At 51.6% G+C, this 12,606-nt stretch overlaps 50 non-coding genes and 9 pseudogenes across 50 annotated transcripts; all 59 read right to left on the reverse strand.

Annotated features, from left to right (window-relative positions):
- Positions 1–73: 73 nt before the first annotated feature.
- LOC120912126 lies at positions 74–193 on the reverse strand. The gene has a single exon (XR_005742886.1). It is a non-coding gene; the product is annotated as a 5S ribosomal RNA (ribosomal RNA).
- Positions 194–283: 90 nt separating this feature from the next.
- LOC120911326 lies at positions 284–402 on the reverse strand. Its single transcript, XR_005742113.1, has one exon. It is a non-coding gene; the product is annotated as a 5S ribosomal RNA (ribosomal RNA).
- A 90-nt stretch (positions 403–492) lies between these two features.
- Positions 493–610, reverse strand: LOC120912186. Its single transcript, XR_005742943.1, has one exon. It is a non-coding gene; the product is annotated as a 5S ribosomal RNA (ribosomal RNA).
- A 90-nt stretch (positions 611–700) lies between these two features.
- LOC120911327 lies at positions 701–819 on the reverse strand. The gene has a single exon (XR_005742114.1). It is a non-coding gene; the product is annotated as a 5S ribosomal RNA (ribosomal RNA).
- An 89-nt stretch (positions 820–908) lies between these two features.
- Positions 909–1,027, reverse strand: LOC120911328. Its single transcript, XR_005742115.1, has one exon. It is a non-coding gene; the product is annotated as a 5S ribosomal RNA (ribosomal RNA).
- Positions 1,028–1,117: 90 nt separating this feature from the next.
- On the reverse strand, positions 1,118–1,236 carry LOC120911329. The gene has a single exon (XR_005742116.1). It is a non-coding gene; the product is annotated as a 5S ribosomal RNA (ribosomal RNA).
- Positions 1,237–1,326: 90 nt separating this feature from the next.
- LOC120911330 lies at positions 1,327–1,445 on the reverse strand. Its single transcript, XR_005742117.1, has one exon. It is a non-coding gene; the product is annotated as a 5S ribosomal RNA (ribosomal RNA).
- Positions 1,446–1,535: 90 nt separating this feature from the next.
- LOC120912074 lies at positions 1,536–1,653 on the reverse strand. Its single transcript, XR_005742835.1, has one exon. It is a non-coding gene; the product is annotated as a 5S ribosomal RNA (ribosomal RNA).
- Positions 1,654–1,743: 90 nt separating this feature from the next.
- Positions 1,744–1,862, reverse strand: LOC120911332. Its single transcript, XR_005742118.1, has one exon. It is a non-coding gene; the product is annotated as a 5S ribosomal RNA (ribosomal RNA).
- A 90-nt stretch (positions 1,863–1,952) lies between these two features.
- Positions 1,953–2,071, reverse strand: LOC120911333. The gene has a single exon (XR_005742119.1). It is a non-coding gene; the product is annotated as a 5S ribosomal RNA (ribosomal RNA).
- Positions 2,072–2,162: 91 nt separating this feature from the next.
- LOC120912628 lies at positions 2,163–2,281 on the reverse strand. Its single transcript, XR_005743158.1, has one exon. It is a non-coding gene; the product is annotated as a 5S ribosomal RNA (ribosomal RNA).
- Positions 2,282–2,371: 90 nt separating this feature from the next.
- LOC120911334 lies at positions 2,372–2,490 on the reverse strand. Its single transcript, XR_005742120.1, has one exon. It is a non-coding gene; the product is annotated as a 5S ribosomal RNA (ribosomal RNA).
- A 90-nt stretch (positions 2,491–2,580) lies between these two features.
- On the reverse strand, positions 2,581–2,699 carry LOC120911336. Its single transcript, XR_005742122.1, has one exon. It is a non-coding gene; the product is annotated as a 5S ribosomal RNA (ribosomal RNA).
- A 90-nt stretch (positions 2,700–2,789) lies between these two features.
- Positions 2,790–2,908, reverse strand: LOC120911337. The gene has a single exon (XR_005742123.1). It is a non-coding gene; the product is annotated as a 5S ribosomal RNA (ribosomal RNA).
- A 90-nt stretch (positions 2,909–2,998) lies between these two features.
- On the reverse strand, positions 2,999–3,117 carry LOC120911338. Its single transcript, XR_005742124.1, has one exon. It is a non-coding gene; the product is annotated as a 5S ribosomal RNA (ribosomal RNA).
- A 90-nt stretch (positions 3,118–3,207) lies between these two features.
- On the reverse strand, positions 3,208–3,326 carry LOC120911339. Its single transcript, XR_005742125.1, has one exon. It is a non-coding gene; the product is annotated as a 5S ribosomal RNA (ribosomal RNA).
- A 90-nt stretch (positions 3,327–3,416) lies between these two features.
- LOC120911340 lies at positions 3,417–3,535 on the reverse strand. Its single transcript, XR_005742126.1, has one exon. It is a non-coding gene; the product is annotated as a 5S ribosomal RNA (ribosomal RNA).
- An 89-nt stretch (positions 3,536–3,624) lies between these two features.
- Positions 3,625–3,743, reverse strand: LOC120911938. Its single transcript, XR_005742705.1, has one exon. It is a non-coding gene; the product is annotated as a 5S ribosomal RNA (ribosomal RNA).
- A 90-nt stretch (positions 3,744–3,833) lies between these two features.
- LOC120911341 lies at positions 3,834–3,952 on the reverse strand. Its single transcript, XR_005742127.1, has one exon. It is a non-coding gene; the product is annotated as a 5S ribosomal RNA (ribosomal RNA).
- A 90-nt stretch (positions 3,953–4,042) lies between these two features.
- LOC120911342 lies at positions 4,043–4,161 on the reverse strand. The gene has a single exon (XR_005742128.1). It is a non-coding gene; the product is annotated as a 5S ribosomal RNA (ribosomal RNA).
- A 90-nt stretch (positions 4,162–4,251) lies between these two features.
- On the reverse strand, positions 4,252–4,370 carry LOC120911343. The gene has a single exon (XR_005742129.1). It is a non-coding gene; the product is annotated as a 5S ribosomal RNA (ribosomal RNA).
- A 90-nt stretch (positions 4,371–4,460) lies between these two features.
- On the reverse strand, positions 4,461–4,578 carry LOC120912260. The gene has a single exon (XR_005743015.1). It is a non-coding gene; the product is annotated as a 5S ribosomal RNA (ribosomal RNA).
- Positions 4,579–4,668: 90 nt separating this feature from the next.
- Positions 4,669–4,786, reverse strand: LOC120912209. Its single transcript, XR_005742965.1, has one exon. It is a non-coding gene; the product is annotated as a 5S ribosomal RNA (ribosomal RNA).
- Positions 4,787–4,876: 90 nt separating this feature from the next.
- Positions 4,877–4,994, reverse strand: LOC120912210. Its single transcript, XR_005742966.1, has one exon. It is a non-coding gene; the product is annotated as a 5S ribosomal RNA (ribosomal RNA).
- A 90-nt stretch (positions 4,995–5,084) lies between these two features.
- On the reverse strand, positions 5,085–5,202 carry LOC120912211. The gene has a single exon (XR_005742967.1). It is a non-coding gene; the product is annotated as a 5S ribosomal RNA (ribosomal RNA).
- A 90-nt stretch (positions 5,203–5,292) lies between these two features.
- Positions 5,293–5,411, reverse strand: LOC120911344. The gene has a single exon (XR_005742130.1). It is a non-coding gene; the product is annotated as a 5S ribosomal RNA (ribosomal RNA).
- Positions 5,412–5,501: 90 nt separating this feature from the next.
- Positions 5,502–5,621, reverse strand: LOC120912072. Its single transcript, XR_005742833.1, has one exon. It is a non-coding gene; the product is annotated as a 5S ribosomal RNA (ribosomal RNA).
- Positions 5,622–5,711: 90 nt separating this feature from the next.
- Positions 5,712–5,830, reverse strand: LOC120911345. The gene has a single exon (XR_005742131.1). It is a non-coding gene; the product is annotated as a 5S ribosomal RNA (ribosomal RNA).
- Positions 5,831–5,921: 91 nt separating this feature from the next.
- On the reverse strand, positions 5,922–6,040 carry LOC120912305 (annotated as a pseudogene).
- Positions 6,041–6,129: 89 nt separating this feature from the next.
- LOC120911347 lies at positions 6,130–6,248 on the reverse strand. Its single transcript, XR_005742133.1, has one exon. It is a non-coding gene; the product is annotated as a 5S ribosomal RNA (ribosomal RNA).
- Positions 6,249–6,337: 89 nt separating this feature from the next.
- LOC120912138 lies at positions 6,338–6,457 on the reverse strand. Its single transcript, XR_005742897.1, has one exon. It is a non-coding gene; the product is annotated as a 5S ribosomal RNA (ribosomal RNA).
- A 90-nt stretch (positions 6,458–6,547) lies between these two features.
- Positions 6,548–6,667, reverse strand: LOC120912039. Its single transcript, XR_005742802.1, has one exon. It is a non-coding gene; the product is annotated as a 5S ribosomal RNA (ribosomal RNA).
- A 90-nt stretch (positions 6,668–6,757) lies between these two features.
- LOC120912524 lies at positions 6,758–6,876 on the reverse strand. Its single transcript, XR_005743096.1, has one exon. It is a non-coding gene; the product is annotated as a 5S ribosomal RNA (ribosomal RNA).
- Positions 6,877–6,965: 89 nt separating this feature from the next.
- Positions 6,966–7,085, reverse strand: LOC120912282. Its single transcript, XR_005743037.1, has one exon. It is a non-coding gene; the product is annotated as a 5S ribosomal RNA (ribosomal RNA).
- A 90-nt stretch (positions 7,086–7,175) lies between these two features.
- On the reverse strand, positions 7,176–7,292 carry LOC120912319 (annotated as a pseudogene).
- Positions 7,293–7,381: 89 nt separating this feature from the next.
- Positions 7,382–7,499, reverse strand: LOC120912284. The gene has a single exon (XR_005743039.1). It is a non-coding gene; the product is annotated as a 5S ribosomal RNA (ribosomal RNA).
- Positions 7,500–7,588: 89 nt separating this feature from the next.
- Positions 7,589–7,707, reverse strand: LOC120911348. Its single transcript, XR_005742134.1, has one exon. It is a non-coding gene; the product is annotated as a 5S ribosomal RNA (ribosomal RNA).
- A 90-nt stretch (positions 7,708–7,797) lies between these two features.
- LOC120912040 lies at positions 7,798–7,917 on the reverse strand. Its single transcript, XR_005742803.1, has one exon. It is a non-coding gene; the product is annotated as a 5S ribosomal RNA (ribosomal RNA).
- Positions 7,918–8,007: 90 nt separating this feature from the next.
- On the reverse strand, positions 8,008–8,125 carry LOC120912269. Its single transcript, XR_005743024.1, has one exon. It is a non-coding gene; the product is annotated as a 5S ribosomal RNA (ribosomal RNA).
- Positions 8,126–8,215: 90 nt separating this feature from the next.
- On the reverse strand, positions 8,216–8,335 carry LOC120912194. The gene has a single exon (XR_005742950.1). It is a non-coding gene; the product is annotated as a 5S ribosomal RNA (ribosomal RNA).
- Positions 8,336–8,636: 301 nt separating this feature from the next.
- On the reverse strand, positions 8,637–8,754 carry LOC120912166. Its single transcript, XR_005742923.1, has one exon. It is a non-coding gene; the product is annotated as a 5S ribosomal RNA (ribosomal RNA).
- A 91-nt stretch (positions 8,755–8,845) lies between these two features.
- On the reverse strand, positions 8,846–8,964 carry LOC120912324 (annotated as a pseudogene).
- Positions 8,965–9,056: 92 nt separating this feature from the next.
- Positions 9,057–9,178, reverse strand: LOC120912367 (annotated as a pseudogene).
- Positions 9,179–9,267: 89 nt separating this feature from the next.
- LOC120912167 lies at positions 9,268–9,385 on the reverse strand. The gene has a single exon (XR_005742924.1). It is a non-coding gene; the product is annotated as a 5S ribosomal RNA (ribosomal RNA).
- A 91-nt stretch (positions 9,386–9,476) lies between these two features.
- Positions 9,477–9,596, reverse strand: LOC120912322 (annotated as a pseudogene).
- Positions 9,597–9,685: 89 nt separating this feature from the next.
- On the reverse strand, positions 9,686–9,804 carry LOC120912399 (annotated as a pseudogene).
- A 91-nt stretch (positions 9,805–9,895) lies between these two features.
- On the reverse strand, positions 9,896–10,014 carry LOC120912253. Its single transcript, XR_005743008.1, has one exon. It is a non-coding gene; the product is annotated as a 5S ribosomal RNA (ribosomal RNA).
- An 88-nt stretch (positions 10,015–10,102) lies between these two features.
- Positions 10,103–10,220, reverse strand: LOC120912271. The gene has a single exon (XR_005743026.1). It is a non-coding gene; the product is annotated as a 5S ribosomal RNA (ribosomal RNA).
- Positions 10,221–10,310: 90 nt separating this feature from the next.
- Positions 10,311–10,430, reverse strand: LOC120912336 (annotated as a pseudogene).
- A 90-nt stretch (positions 10,431–10,520) lies between these two features.
- Positions 10,521–10,638, reverse strand: LOC120912192. The gene has a single exon (XR_005742948.1). It is a non-coding gene; the product is annotated as a 5S ribosomal RNA (ribosomal RNA).
- Positions 10,639–10,727: 89 nt separating this feature from the next.
- On the reverse strand, positions 10,728–10,846 carry LOC120911349. The gene has a single exon (XR_005742135.1). It is a non-coding gene; the product is annotated as a 5S ribosomal RNA (ribosomal RNA).
- Positions 10,847–10,936: 90 nt separating this feature from the next.
- Positions 10,937–11,056, reverse strand: LOC120912111. The gene has a single exon (XR_005742871.1). It is a non-coding gene; the product is annotated as a 5S ribosomal RNA (ribosomal RNA).
- Positions 11,057–11,147: 91 nt separating this feature from the next.
- LOC120912233 lies at positions 11,148–11,266 on the reverse strand. Its single transcript, XR_005742988.1, has one exon. It is a non-coding gene; the product is annotated as a 5S ribosomal RNA (ribosomal RNA).
- Positions 11,267–11,355: 89 nt separating this feature from the next.
- Positions 11,356–11,473, reverse strand: LOC120912257. The gene has a single exon (XR_005743012.1). It is a non-coding gene; the product is annotated as a 5S ribosomal RNA (ribosomal RNA).
- Positions 11,474–11,564: 91 nt separating this feature from the next.
- Positions 11,565–11,683, reverse strand: LOC120911350. The gene has a single exon (XR_005742136.1). It is a non-coding gene; the product is annotated as a 5S ribosomal RNA (ribosomal RNA).
- A 91-nt stretch (positions 11,684–11,774) lies between these two features.
- Positions 11,775–11,893, reverse strand: LOC120911351. The gene has a single exon (XR_005742137.1). It is a non-coding gene; the product is annotated as a 5S ribosomal RNA (ribosomal RNA).
- Positions 11,894–11,984: 91 nt separating this feature from the next.
- Positions 11,985–12,105, reverse strand: LOC120912334 (annotated as a pseudogene).
- A 90-nt stretch (positions 12,106–12,195) lies between these two features.
- LOC120911352 lies at positions 12,196–12,314 on the reverse strand. The gene has a single exon (XR_005742138.1). It is a non-coding gene; the product is annotated as a 5S ribosomal RNA (ribosomal RNA).
- A 93-nt stretch (positions 12,315–12,407) lies between these two features.
- Positions 12,408–12,526, reverse strand: LOC120912386 (annotated as a pseudogene).
- Between the last annotated feature and the right edge of the window lie 80 nt (positions 12,527–12,606).

Consider the following 12,606-nt stretch of genomic DNA (forward strand, 5'->3'; position numbering starts at 1 on the left):
CTTAACTCTCTTGAAGATAGCATGGAAGAAAGACTGGGGGAAAAAGAGATTCAAGACTCCACCAAAACAAAAAAGCCTACAGCACCTGGTATTCCCAGGCGGTCTCCCATCCAGGTACTAACCAGGGCCCGACCCTGCTTAGCCTCCGAGATCAGACGAGATCGGGCGCTTTCAAGGTGATGTGGCCGTAGGCGATAACCATGGCTGTCCTTAACTCTCTTGAAGATAGCATGGAAGAAAGACTGGGGGAAAAAAGAGATTCAAGACTCCACCAAAACAAAAAAGCCTACAGCACCTGGTATTCCCAGGCGGTCTCCCATCCAGGTACTAACCAGGCCCGACCCTGCTTAGCCTCCGAGATCAGACGAGATCGGGCGCTTTCAAGGTGATGTGGCCGTAGGCGATAACCATGGCTGTCCTTAACTCTCTTGAAGATAGCATGGAAGAAAGACTGGGGGAAAAAAGAGATTCAAGACTCCACCAAAACAAAAAAGCCTACAGCACCTGGTATTCCCAGGCGGTCTCCATCCAGGTACTAACCAGGCCCGACCCTGCTTAGCCTCCGAGATCAGACGAGATCGGGCGCTTTCAAGGTGATGTGGCCGTAGGCGATAACCATGGCTGTCCTTAACTCTCTTGAAGATAGCATGGAAGAAAGACTGGGGGAAAAAAGAGATTCAAGACTCCACCAAAACAAAAAAGCCTACAGCACCTGGTATTCCCAGGCGGTCTCCCATCCAGGTACTAACCAGGCCCGACCCTGCTTAGCCTCCGAGATCAGACGAGATCGGGCGCTTTCAAGGTGATGTGGCCGTAGGCGATAACCATGGCTGTCCTTAACTCTCTTGAAGATAGCATGGAAGAAAGACTGGGGAAAAAAGAGATTCAAGACTCCACCAAAACAAAAAAGCCTACAGCACCTGGTATTCCCAGGCGGTCTCCCATCCAGGTACTAACCAGGCCCGACCCTGCTTAGCCTCCGAGATCAGACGAGATCGGGCGCTTTCAAGGTGATGTGGCCGTAGGCGATAACCATGGCTGTCCTTAACTCTCTTGAAGATAGCATGGAAGAAAGACTGGGGGAAAAAAGAGATTCAAGACTCCACCAAAACAAAAAAGCCTACAGCACCTGGTATTCCCAGGCGGTCTCCCATCCAGGTACTAACCAGGCCCGACCCTGCTTAGCCTCCGAGATCAGACGAGATCGGGCGCTTTCAAGGTGATGTGGCCGTAGGCGATAACCATGGCTGTCCTTAACTCTCTTGAAGATAGCATGGAAGAAAGACTGGGGGAAAAAAGAGATTCAAGACTCCACCAAAACAAAAAAGCCTACAGCACCTGGTATTCCCAGGCGGTCTCCCATCCAGGTACTAACCAGGCCCGACCCTGCTTAGCCTCCGAGATCAGACGAGATCGGGCGCTTTCAAGGTGATGTGGCCGTAGGCGATAACCATGGCTGTCCTTAACTCTCTTGAAGATAGCATGGAAGAAAGACTGGGGGAAAAAAGAGATTCAAGACTCCACCAAAACAAAAAAGCCTACAGCACCTGGTATTCCCAGGCGGTCTCCCATCCAGTACTAACCAGGCCCGACCCTGCTTAGCCTCCGAGATCAGACGAGATCGGGCGCTTTCAAGGTGATGTGGCCGTAGGCGATAACCATGGCTGTCCTTAACTCTCTTGAAGATAGCATGGAAGAAAGACTGGGGGAAAAAAGAGATTCAAGACTCCACCAAAACAAAAAAGCCTACAGCACCTGGTATTCCCAGGCGGTCTCCCATCCAGGTACTAACCAGGCCCGACCCTGCTTAGCCTCCGAGATCAGACGAGATCGGGCGCTTTCAAGGTGATGTGGCCGTAGGCGATAACCATGGCTGTCCTTAACTCTCTTGAAGATAGCATGGAAGAAAGACTGGGGGAAAAAAGAGATTCAAGACTCCACCAAAACAAAAAAGCCTACAGCACCTGGTATTCCCAGGCGGTCTCCCATCCAGGTACTAACCAGGCCCGACCCTGCTTAGCCTCCGAGATCAGACGAGATCGGGCGCTTTCAAGGTGATGTGGCCGTAGGCGATAACCATGGCTGTCCTTAACTCTCTTGAAGATAGCATGGAAGAAAGACTGGGGGAAAAAAGAGATTCAAGACTCCACCAAAACAAAAAAGGCCTACAGCACCTGGTATTCCCAGGCGGTCTCCCATCCAGGTACTAACCAGGCCCGACCCTGCTTAGCCTCCGAGATCAGACGAGATCGGGCGCTTTCAAGGTGATGTGGCCGTAGGCGATAACCATGGCTGTCCTTAACTCTCTTGAAGATAGCATGGAAGAAAGACTGGGGGAAAAAAGAGATTCAAGACTCCACCAAAACAAAAAAGCCTACAGCACCTGGTATTCCCAGGCGGTCTCCCATCCAGGTACTAACCAGGCCCGACCCTGCTTAGCCTCCGAGATCAGACGAGATCGGGCGCTTTCAAGGTGATGTGGCCGTAGGCGATAACCATGGCTGTCCTTAACTCTCTTGAAGATAGCATGGAAGAAAGACTGGGGGAAAAAAGAGATTCAAGACTCCACCAAAACAAAAAAGCCTACAGCACCTGGTATTCCCAGGCGGTCTCCCATCCAGGTACTAACCAGGCCCGACCCTGCTTAGCCTCCGAGATCAGACGAGATCGGGCGCTTTCAAGGTGATGTGGCCGTAGGCGATAACCATGGCTGTCCTTAACTCTCTTGAAGATAGCATGGAAGAAAGACTGGGGGAAAAAAGAGATTCAAGACTCCACCAAAACAAAAAAGCCTACAGCACCTGGTATTCCCAGGCGGTCTCCCATCCAGGTACTAACCAGGCCCGACCCTGCTTAGCCTCCGAGATCAGACGAGATCGGGCGCTTTCAAGGTGATGTGGCCGTAGGCGATAACCATGGCTGTCCTTAACTCTCTTGAAGATAGCATGGAAGAAAGACTGGGGGAAAAAAGAGATTCAAGACTCCACCAAAACAAAAAAGCCTACAGCACCTGGTATTCCCAGGCGGTCTCCCATCCAGGTACTAACCAGGCCCGACCCTGCTTAGCCTCCGAGATCAGACGAGATCGGGCGCTTTCAAGGTGATGTGGCCGTAGGCGATAACCATGGCTGTCCTTAACTCTCTTGAAGATAGCATGGAAGAAAGACTGGGGGAAAAAAGAGATTCAAGACTCCACCAAAACAAAAAAGCCTACAGCACCTGGTATTCCCAGGCGGTCTCCCATCCAGGTACTAACCAGGCCCGACCCTGCTTAGCCTCCGAGATCAGACGAGATCGGGCGCTTTCAAGGTGATGTGGCCGTAGGCGATAACCATGGCTGTCCTTAACTCTCTTGAAGATAGCATGGAAGAAAGACTGGGGGAAAAAAGAGATTCAAGACTCCACCAAAACAAAAAAGCCTACAGCACCTGGTATTCCCAGGCGGTCTCCCATCCAGGTACTAACCAGGCCCGACCCTGCTTAGCCTCCGAGATCAGACGAGATCGGGCGCTTTCAAGGTGATGTGGCCGTAGGCGATAACCATGGCTGTCCTTAACTCTCTTGAAGATAGCATGGAAGAAAGACTGGGGGAAAAAAGAGATTCAAGACTCCACCAAAACAAAAAACCTACAGCACCTGGTATTCCCAGGCGGTCTCCCATCCAGGTACTAACCAGGCCCGACCCTGCTTAGCCTCCGAGATCAGACGAGATCGGGCGCTTTCAAGGTGATGTGGCCGTAGGCGATAACCATGGCTGTCCTTAACTCTCTTGAAGATAGCATGGAAGAAAGACTGGGGGAAAAAAGAGATTCAAGACTCCACCAAAACAAAAAAGCCTACAGCACCTGGTATTCCCAGGCGGTCTCCCATCCAGGTACTAACCAGGCCCGACCCTGCTTAGCCTCCGAGATCAGACGAGATCGGGCGCTTTCAAGGTGATGTGGCCGTAGGCGATAACCATGGCTGTCCTTAACTCTCTTGAAGATAGCATGGAAGAAAGACTGGGGGAAAAAAGAGATTCAAGACTCCACCAAAACAAAAAAGCCTACAGCACCTGGTATTCCCAGGCGGTCTCCCATCCAGGTACTAACCAGGCCCGACCCTGCTTAGCCTCCGAGATCAGACGAGATCGGGCGCTTTCAAGGTGATGTGGCCGTAGGCGATAACCATGGCTGTCCTTAACTCTCTTGAAGATAGCATGGAAGAAAGACTGGGGGAAAAAAGAGATTCAAGACTCCACCAAAACAAAAAAGCCTACAGCACCTGGTATTCCCAGGCGGTCTCCCATCCAGGTACTAACCAGGCCCGACCCTGCTTAGCCTCCGAGATCAGACGAGATCGGGCGCTTTCAAGGTGATGTGGCCGTAGGCGATAACCATGGCTGTCCTTAACTCTCTTGAAGATAGCATGGAAGAAAGACTGGGGGAAAAAAGAGATTCAAGACTCCACCAAAACAAAAAAGCCTACAGCACCTGGTATTCCCAGGCGTCTCCCATCCAGGTACTAACCAGGCCCGACCCTGCTTAGCCTCCGAGATCAGACGAGATCGGGCGCTTTCAAGGTGATGTGGCCGTAGGCGATAACCATGGCTGTCCTTTAACTCTCTTGAAGATAGCATGGAAGAAAGACTGGGGAAAAAAGAGATTCAAGACTCCACCAAAACAAAAAAGCCTACAGCACCTGGTATTCCCAGGCGGTCTCCCATCCAGGTACTAACCAGGCCCGACCCTGCTTAGCCTCCGAGATCAGACGAGATCGGCGCTTTCAAGGTGATGTGGCCGTAGGCGATAACCATGGCTGTCCTTAACTCTCTTGAAGATAGCATGGAAGAAAGACTGGGGGAAAAAAGAGATTCAAGACTCCACCAAAACAAAAAAGCCTACAGCACCTGGTATTCCCAGGCGGTCTCCCATCCAGGTACTAACCAGGCCCGACCCTGCTTAGCCTCCGAGATCAGACGAGATCGGCGCTTTCAAGGTGATGTGGCCGTAGGCGATAACCATGGCTGTCCTTAACTCTCTTGAAGATAGCATGGAAGAAAGACTGGGGGAAAAAAGAGATTCAAGACTCCACCAAAACAAAAAAGCCTACAGCACCTGGTATTCCCAGGCGGTCTCCCATCCAGGTACTAACCAGGCCCGACCCTGCTTAGCCTCCGAGATCAGACGAGATCGGCGCTTTCAAGGTGATGTGGCCGTAGGCGATAACCATGGCTGTCCTTAACTCTCTTGAAGATAGCATGGAAGAAAGACTGGGGGAAAAAAGAGATTCAAGACTCCACCAAAACAAAAAAGCCTACAGCACCTGGTATTCCCAGGCGGTCTCCCATCCAGGTACTAACCAGGCCCGACCCTGCTTAGCCTCCGAGATCAGACGAGATCGGGCGCTTTCAAGGTGATGTGGCCGTAGGCGATAACCATGGCTGTCCTTAACTCTCTTGAAGATAGCATGGAAGAAAGACTGGGGGAAAAAAGAGATTCAAGACTCCACCAAAACAAAAAAGCCTACAGCACCTGGTATTCCCAGGCGGTCTCCCATCCAGGTACTAACCAGGCCCGACCCTGCTTAGCCTCCGAGATCAGACGAGATCGGGCGCTTTCAAGGTGGATGTGGCCGTAGGCGATAACCATGGCTGTCCTTAACTCTCTTGAAGATAGCATGGAAGAAAGACTGGGGGAAAAAAGAGATTCAAGACTCCACCAAAACAAAAAAGCCTACAGCACCTGGTATTCCCAGGCGGTCTCCCATCCAGGTACTAACCAGGCCCGACCCTGCTTAGCCTCCGAGATCAGACGAGATCGGGCGCTTTCAAGGTGATGTGGCCGTAGGCGATAACCATGGCTGTCCTTAACTCTCTTGAAGATAGCATGGAAGAAAGACTGGGGGAAAAAAGAGATTCAAGACTCCACCAAAACAAAAAAAGCCTACAGCACCTGGTATTCCCAGGCGGTCTCCCATCCAGGTACTAACCAGGCCCGACCCTGCTTAGCCTCCGAGATCAGACGAGATCGGGCGCTTTCAAGGGTGATGTGCCGTAGGCGATAACCATGGCTGTCCTTAACTCTCTTGAAGATAGCATGAAGAAAGACTGGGGGAAAAAAGAGATTCAAGACTCCACCAAAACAAAAAAGCCTACAGCACCTGGTATTCCCAGGCGGTCTCCCATCCAGGTACTAACCAGGCCCGACCCTGCTTAGCCTCCGAGATCAGACGAGATCGGGCGCTTTCAAGGTGATGTGGCCGTAGGCGATAACCATGGCTGTCCTTAACTCTCTTGAAGATAGCATGGAAGAAAGACTGGGGAAAAAAGAGATTCAAGACTCCACCAAAACAAAAAAGCCTACAGCACCTGGTATTCCCAGGGCGGTCTCCCATCCAGGTACTAACCAGGCCCGACCCTGCTTAGCCTCCGAGATCAGACGAGATCGGGCGCTTTCAAGGTGATGTGGCCGTAGGCGATAACCATGGCTGTCCTTAACTCTCTTGAAGATAGCATGGAAGAAAGACTGGGGGAAAAAAGAGATTCAAGACTCCACCAAAACAAAAAAGCCTACAGCACCTGGTATTCCCAGGCGGTCTCCCATCCAGGTACTAACCAGGCCCGACCCTGCTTAGCCTCCGAGATCAGACGAGATCGGGCGCTTTCAAGGGTGATGTGGCCGTAGGCGATAACCATGGCTGTCCTTAACTCTCTTGAAGATAGCATGGAAGAAAGACTGGGGGAAAAAAGAGATTCAAGACTCCACCAAAACAAAAAAGCCTACAGCACCTGGTATTCCCAGGCGGTCTCCCATCCAGGTACTAACCAGGCCCGACCCTGCTTAGCCTCCGAGATCAGACGAGATCGGGCGCTTTCAAGGGGGTGTGGCCGTAGGCGATAACCATGGCTGTCCTTAACTCTCTTGAAGATAGCATGGAAGAAAGACTGGGGAAAAAAGAGATTCAAGACTCCACCAAAACAAAAAAGCCTACAGCACCTGGTATTCCCAGGCGGTCCTCCCATCCAGGTACTAACCAGGCCCGACCCTGCTTAGCCTCCGAGATCAGACGAGATCGGGCGCTTTCAAGGTGATGTTGCCGTAGGCGATAACCATGGCTGTCCTTAACTCTCTTGAAGATAGCATGGAAGAAAGACTGGGGGAAAAAAGAGATTCAAGACTCCACCAAAACAAAAAAGCCTACAGCACCTGGTATTCCAGGCGGTCTCCCATCCAGGTACTACCAGGCCCGACCCTGCTTAGCCTCCGAGATCAGACGAGATCGGGCGCTTTCAAGGTGATGTGGCCGTAGGCGATAACCATGGCTGTCCTTAACTCTCTTGAAGATAGCAGGGAAGAAAGACTGGGGAAAAAAGAGATTCAAGACTCCACCAAAACAAAAAAGCCTACAGCACCTGGTATTCCCAGGCGGTCTCCCATCCAGGTACTAACCAGGCCCGACCCTCTTAGCCTCCGAGATCAGACGAGATCGGGCGCTTTCAAGGTGATGTGGCCGTAGGCGATAACCATGGCTGTCCTTAACTCTCTTGAAGATAGCATGGAAGAAAGACTGGGGAAAAAAGAGATTCAAGACTCCACCAAAACAAAAAAGCCTACAGCACCTGGTATTCCCAGGCGGTCTCCCATCCAGGTACTAACCAGGCCCGACCCTGCTTAGCCTCCGAGATCAGACGAGATCGGGCGCTTTCAAGGTGATGTGGCCGTAGGCGATAACCATGGCTGTCCTTAACTCTCTTGAAGATAGCATGGAAGAAAGACTGGGGGAAAAAAGAGATTCAAGACTCCACCAAAACAAAAAAGCCTACAGCACCTGGTATTCCCAGGCGGTCTCCCATCCAGGTACTAACCAGGCCCGACCCTGCTTAGCCTCCGAGATCAGACGAGATCGGGCGCTTTCAAGGGTGATGTGGCCGTAGGCGATAACCATGGCTGTCCTTAACTCTCTTGAAGATAGCATGGAAGAAAGACTGGGGGAAAAAAGAGATTCAAGACTCCACCAAAACAAAAAAGCCTACAGCACCTGGTATTCCCAGGCGGTCTCCCATCCAGGTACTAACCAGGCCCGACCCTGCTTAGCCTCCGAGATCAGACGAGATCGGGCGCTTTCAAGTGATGTGGCCGTAGGCGATAACCATGGCTGTCCTTAACTCTCTTGAAGATAGCATGGAAGAAAGACTGGGGAAAAAAGAGATTCAAGACTCCACCAAAACAAAAAAAGCCTACAGCACCTGGTATTCCCAGGCGGTCTCCCATCCAGGGTACTAACCAGGCCCGACCCTGCTTAGCCTCCGAGATCAGACGAGATCGGGCGCTTTCAAGGTGATGTGGCCGTAGGCGATAACCATGGCTGTCCTTAACTCTCTTGAAGAATAGCATGGAAGAAAGACTGGGGGAAAAAAGGAGATTCAAGACTCCACCAAAACAAAACAGCCTACAGCACCTGGTATCCCAGGCGGTCCTCCCATCCAGGTACTAACCAGGCCCGACCCTGCTTAGCCTCCGAGATTCAGACGAGATCGGCGCTTTCAAGGTGATGTGGCCGTAGCGATAAGCCATGGCTGTCCTTAACTCTCTTGAAGATAGCATGGAAGAAAGACTGGGGGAAAAAAGAGATTCAAGACTCCACCAAAACAAAAAAGCCTACAGCACCTGGTATCCCAGGCGGTCTCCCATCCAGGTACTAACCAGGCCCGACCCTGCTTAGCCTCCGAGATCAGACGAGATCGGGCGCTTTCAAGGTGATGTGGCCGTAGGCGATAACCATGGCTGTCCTTAACTCTCTTGAAGATAGCATGGAAGAAAGACTGGGGGAAAAAAGAGATTCAAGACTCCACCAAAACAAAAAAAGCCTACAGCACCTGGTATTCCCAGGCGGTCTCCCATCCAGGTACTAACCAGGGCCCGACCCTGCTTAGCCTCCGAGATCAGACGAGATCGGGCGCTTTCAGGTGATGTGGCCGTAGGCGATAACCATGGCTGTCCTTAACTCTCTTGAAGATAGCATGGAAGAAAGACTGGGGGAAAAAAAGAGATTCAAGACTCCACCAAAACAAAAAAAGCCTACAGCACCTGGTATTCCCAGGCGGTCTCCCATCCAGGTACTAACCAGGCCCGACCCTGCTTAGGCCTCCGAGATCAGACGAGGATCGGGCGCTTTGAAGGGTGATGTGGCCGTAGGCGATAACCATGGCTGTCCTTAACTCTCTTGAAGATAGCATGGAAGAAAGACTGGGGGAAAAAGAGATTCAAGACTCCACCAAAACAAAAAAGCCTACAGCACCTGGTATCCCAGGCGGTCTCCCATCCAGGTACTAACCAGGCCCGACCCTGCTTAGCCTCCGAGATCAGACGAGATCGGGCGCTTTCAAGGTGATGTGGCCGTAGGCGATAACCATGGCTGTCCTTAACTCTCTTGAAGATAGCATGGAAGAAAGAATGGGGGAAAAAAGAGATTCAAGACTCCACCAAAACAAAAAAAGCCTACAGCACCTGGTATTCCCAGGCGGTCTCCCCTTCCAGGTACTAACCAGGCCCGACCCTGCTTAGCCTCCGAGATCAGACGAGATCGGGCGCTTTTAAGGTGATGTGGCCGTAGGCGATAACCATGGCTGTCCTTAACTCTCTTGAAGATAGCATGGAAGAAAGACTGGGGAAAAAAGAGATTCAAGACTCCACCAAAACAAAAAAGCCTACAGCACCTGGTATTCCAGGCGTCTCCCAATCCAGGTACTAACCAGGCCCGACCCTGCTTAGCCTCCGAGATCAGACGAGATCGGGGCGCTTTCAAGGTGATGTGGCCGTAGGCGATAACCATGGCTGTCCTTAACTCTCTTTGAAGATAGCATGGAAGAAAGACGGGGGGAAAAAAGAGATTCAAGACTCCACCAAAACAAAAAAGCCTACAGCACCTGGTATTCCCAGGCGGTCTCCCATCCAGGTACTAACCAGGCCCGACCCTGCGTAGCCTCCGAGATCAGACGAGATCGGGCGCTTTCAAGGTGAGGTGGCCGTAGGCGATAACCATGGCTGTCCTTAACTCTCTTGAAGATAGCATGGAAGAAGACTGGGGAAAAAAGAGATTCAAGACTCCACCAAAACAAAAAAGCCTACAGCACCTGGTATTCCCAGGCGGTCTCCCATCCAGGTACTAACCAGGCCCGACCCTGCTTAGCCTCCGAGATCAGACGAGATCGGGCGCTTTCAAGGTATGTGGCCGTAGGCGATAACCATGCTGGTCCTTAACTCTCTTGAAGATAGCATGGAAGAAAGACTGGGGGAAAAAAGAGATTCAAGACTCCACCAAAACAAAAAAGCCTACAGCACCTGGTATTCCCAGGCGGTCTCCCATCCAGGTACTAACCAGGCACGACCCTGCTTAGCCTCCGAGATCAGACGAGATCGGGCGCCTTTCAAGTGATTGTGGCCGTAGGCGATAACCATGGCTGTCCTTAACTCTCTTGAAGATAGCATGGAAGAAAGACTGGGGGAAAAAAGAGATTCAAGACTCCACCAAAACAAAAAAGCCTACAGCACCTGGTATTCCCAGCGGTCTCCCATCCAGGTACTAACCAGGCCCGACCCTGCTTAGCCTCCGAGATCAGACGAGATCGGGCGCTTTCAAGGTGATGTGGCCGTAGGCGATAACCATGGCTGTCCTTAACTCTCTTGAAGATAGCATGGAAGAAAGACTGGGGAAAAAAGAGATTCAAGACTCCACCAAAACAAAAAAGCCTACAGCACCTGGTATTCCCAGGCGGTCTCCCATCCAGGTACTAACCAGGCCCGACCCTGCTTAGCCTCCGAGATCAGACGAGATCGGGCGCTTTCAAGGTGATGTGGCCGTAGGCGATAACCATGGCTGTCCTTAACTCTCTTGAAGATAGCATGGAAGAAAGACTGGGGGAAAAAAGAGATTCAAGACTCCACCAAAACAAAAAAGCCTACAGCACCTGGTATTCCCAGGCGGTCTCCCATCCAGGTACTAACCAGGCCCGACCCTGCTTAGCCTCCGAGATCAGACGAGATCGGGCCGCTTTCAAGGTGATGTGGCCGTAGGCGATAACCATGGCTGTCCTTAACTCTCTTGAAGATAGCATGGAAGAAAGACTGGGGGAAAAAAAGAGATTCAAGACTCCACCAAAACAAAAAAGCCTACAGCACCTGGTATTCCCAGGCGGTCTCCCATCCAGGTACTAACCAGGCCCGACCCTGCTTAGCCTCCGAGATCAGACGAGATCGGGCGCTTTCAAGGTGATGTGGCCGTAGCGATAACCATGGCTGTCCTTAACTCTCTTGAAGATAGCATGGAAGAAAGACTGGGGGAAAAAAGAGATTCAAGACTCCACCAAAACAAAAAAGCCTACAGCACCTGGTATTCCCAGGCGGTCTCCCATCCAGGTACTAACCAGGCCCGACCCGCTTAGCCTCCGAGATCAGACGAGATCGGGCGCTTTCAAGGTGATGTGGCCGTAGGCGATAACCATGGCTGTCCTTAACTCTCTTGAAGATAGCATGGAAGAAAGACTGGGGGGAAAAAAGAGATTCAAGACTCCACCAAAACAAAAAAGCCTACAGCACCTGGTATTCCCAGGCGGTCTCCCATCCAGGTACTAACCAGGCCCGACCCTGCTTAGCCTCCGAGATCAGACGAGATCGGGCGCTTTCAAGGTGATGTGGCCGTAGGCGATAACCATGGCTGTCCTTAACTCTCTTGAAGATAGCATGGAAGAAAGACTGGGGGAAAAAAGAGATTCAAGACTCCACCAAAAACAAAAAAGCCTACAGCACCTGGTATTCCCAGGCGGTCTCCCATCCAGGTACTAACCAGGCCCGACCCTGCTTAGCCTCCGAGATCAGACGAGATCGGGCGCTTTCAAGGTGATGTGGCCGTAGGCGATAACCATGGCTGTCCTTAACTCTCTTGAAGATAGCATGGAAGAAAGACTGGGGGAAAAAAAGAGATTCAAGACTCCACCAAAACAAAAAAGCCTACAGCACCTGGTATTCCCAGGCGGTCTCTCCATCCAGGTACTAACCAGGCCCGACCCTGCTTAGCCTCCCGAGATCAGACGAGATCGGGCGCTTTCAAGGTGATGTGGCCGTAGGCGATAACCATGGCTGTCCTTAACTCTCTTGAAGATAGCATGGAAGAAAGACTGGGGGAAAAAAGAGATTCAAGACTCCACCAAAACAAAAAAGCCTACAGCACCTGGTATTCCCAGGCGGTCTCCCATCCAGGTACTAACCAGGCCCGACCCTGCTTAGCCTCCGAGATCAGACGAGATCGGGCGCTTTCAAGGTGATGTGGCCGTAGGCGATAACCATGGCTGTCCTTAACTCTCTTGAAGATAGCATGAAGAAAGACTGGGGGGAAAAAAGAGATTCAAGACTCCACCAAAAACAAAAAAAGGCCTACAGCACCTGTATTCCCAGGCGGTTCCTCCCATCCAGGTACTAACCAGGCCCGACCTGCTTAGCCTCCGAGATCAGACGAGATCGGGCGCTTTCAAGGTGATGTGGCCGTAGGCGATAACCAAGGCTGTCCTTAACTCTCTTGAAGATAGCATGAATAAAGACTGGGGAAAAAAGAGATTCAAGACTCCACCAA

This window comes from Rana temporaria, chromosome 8 (assembly GCF_905171775.1).
Source record: "Rana temporaria chromosome 8, aRanTem1.1, whole genome shotgun sequence".
NCBI lineage: Eukaryota > Metazoa > Chordata > Amphibia > Anura > Ranidae > Rana > Rana temporaria.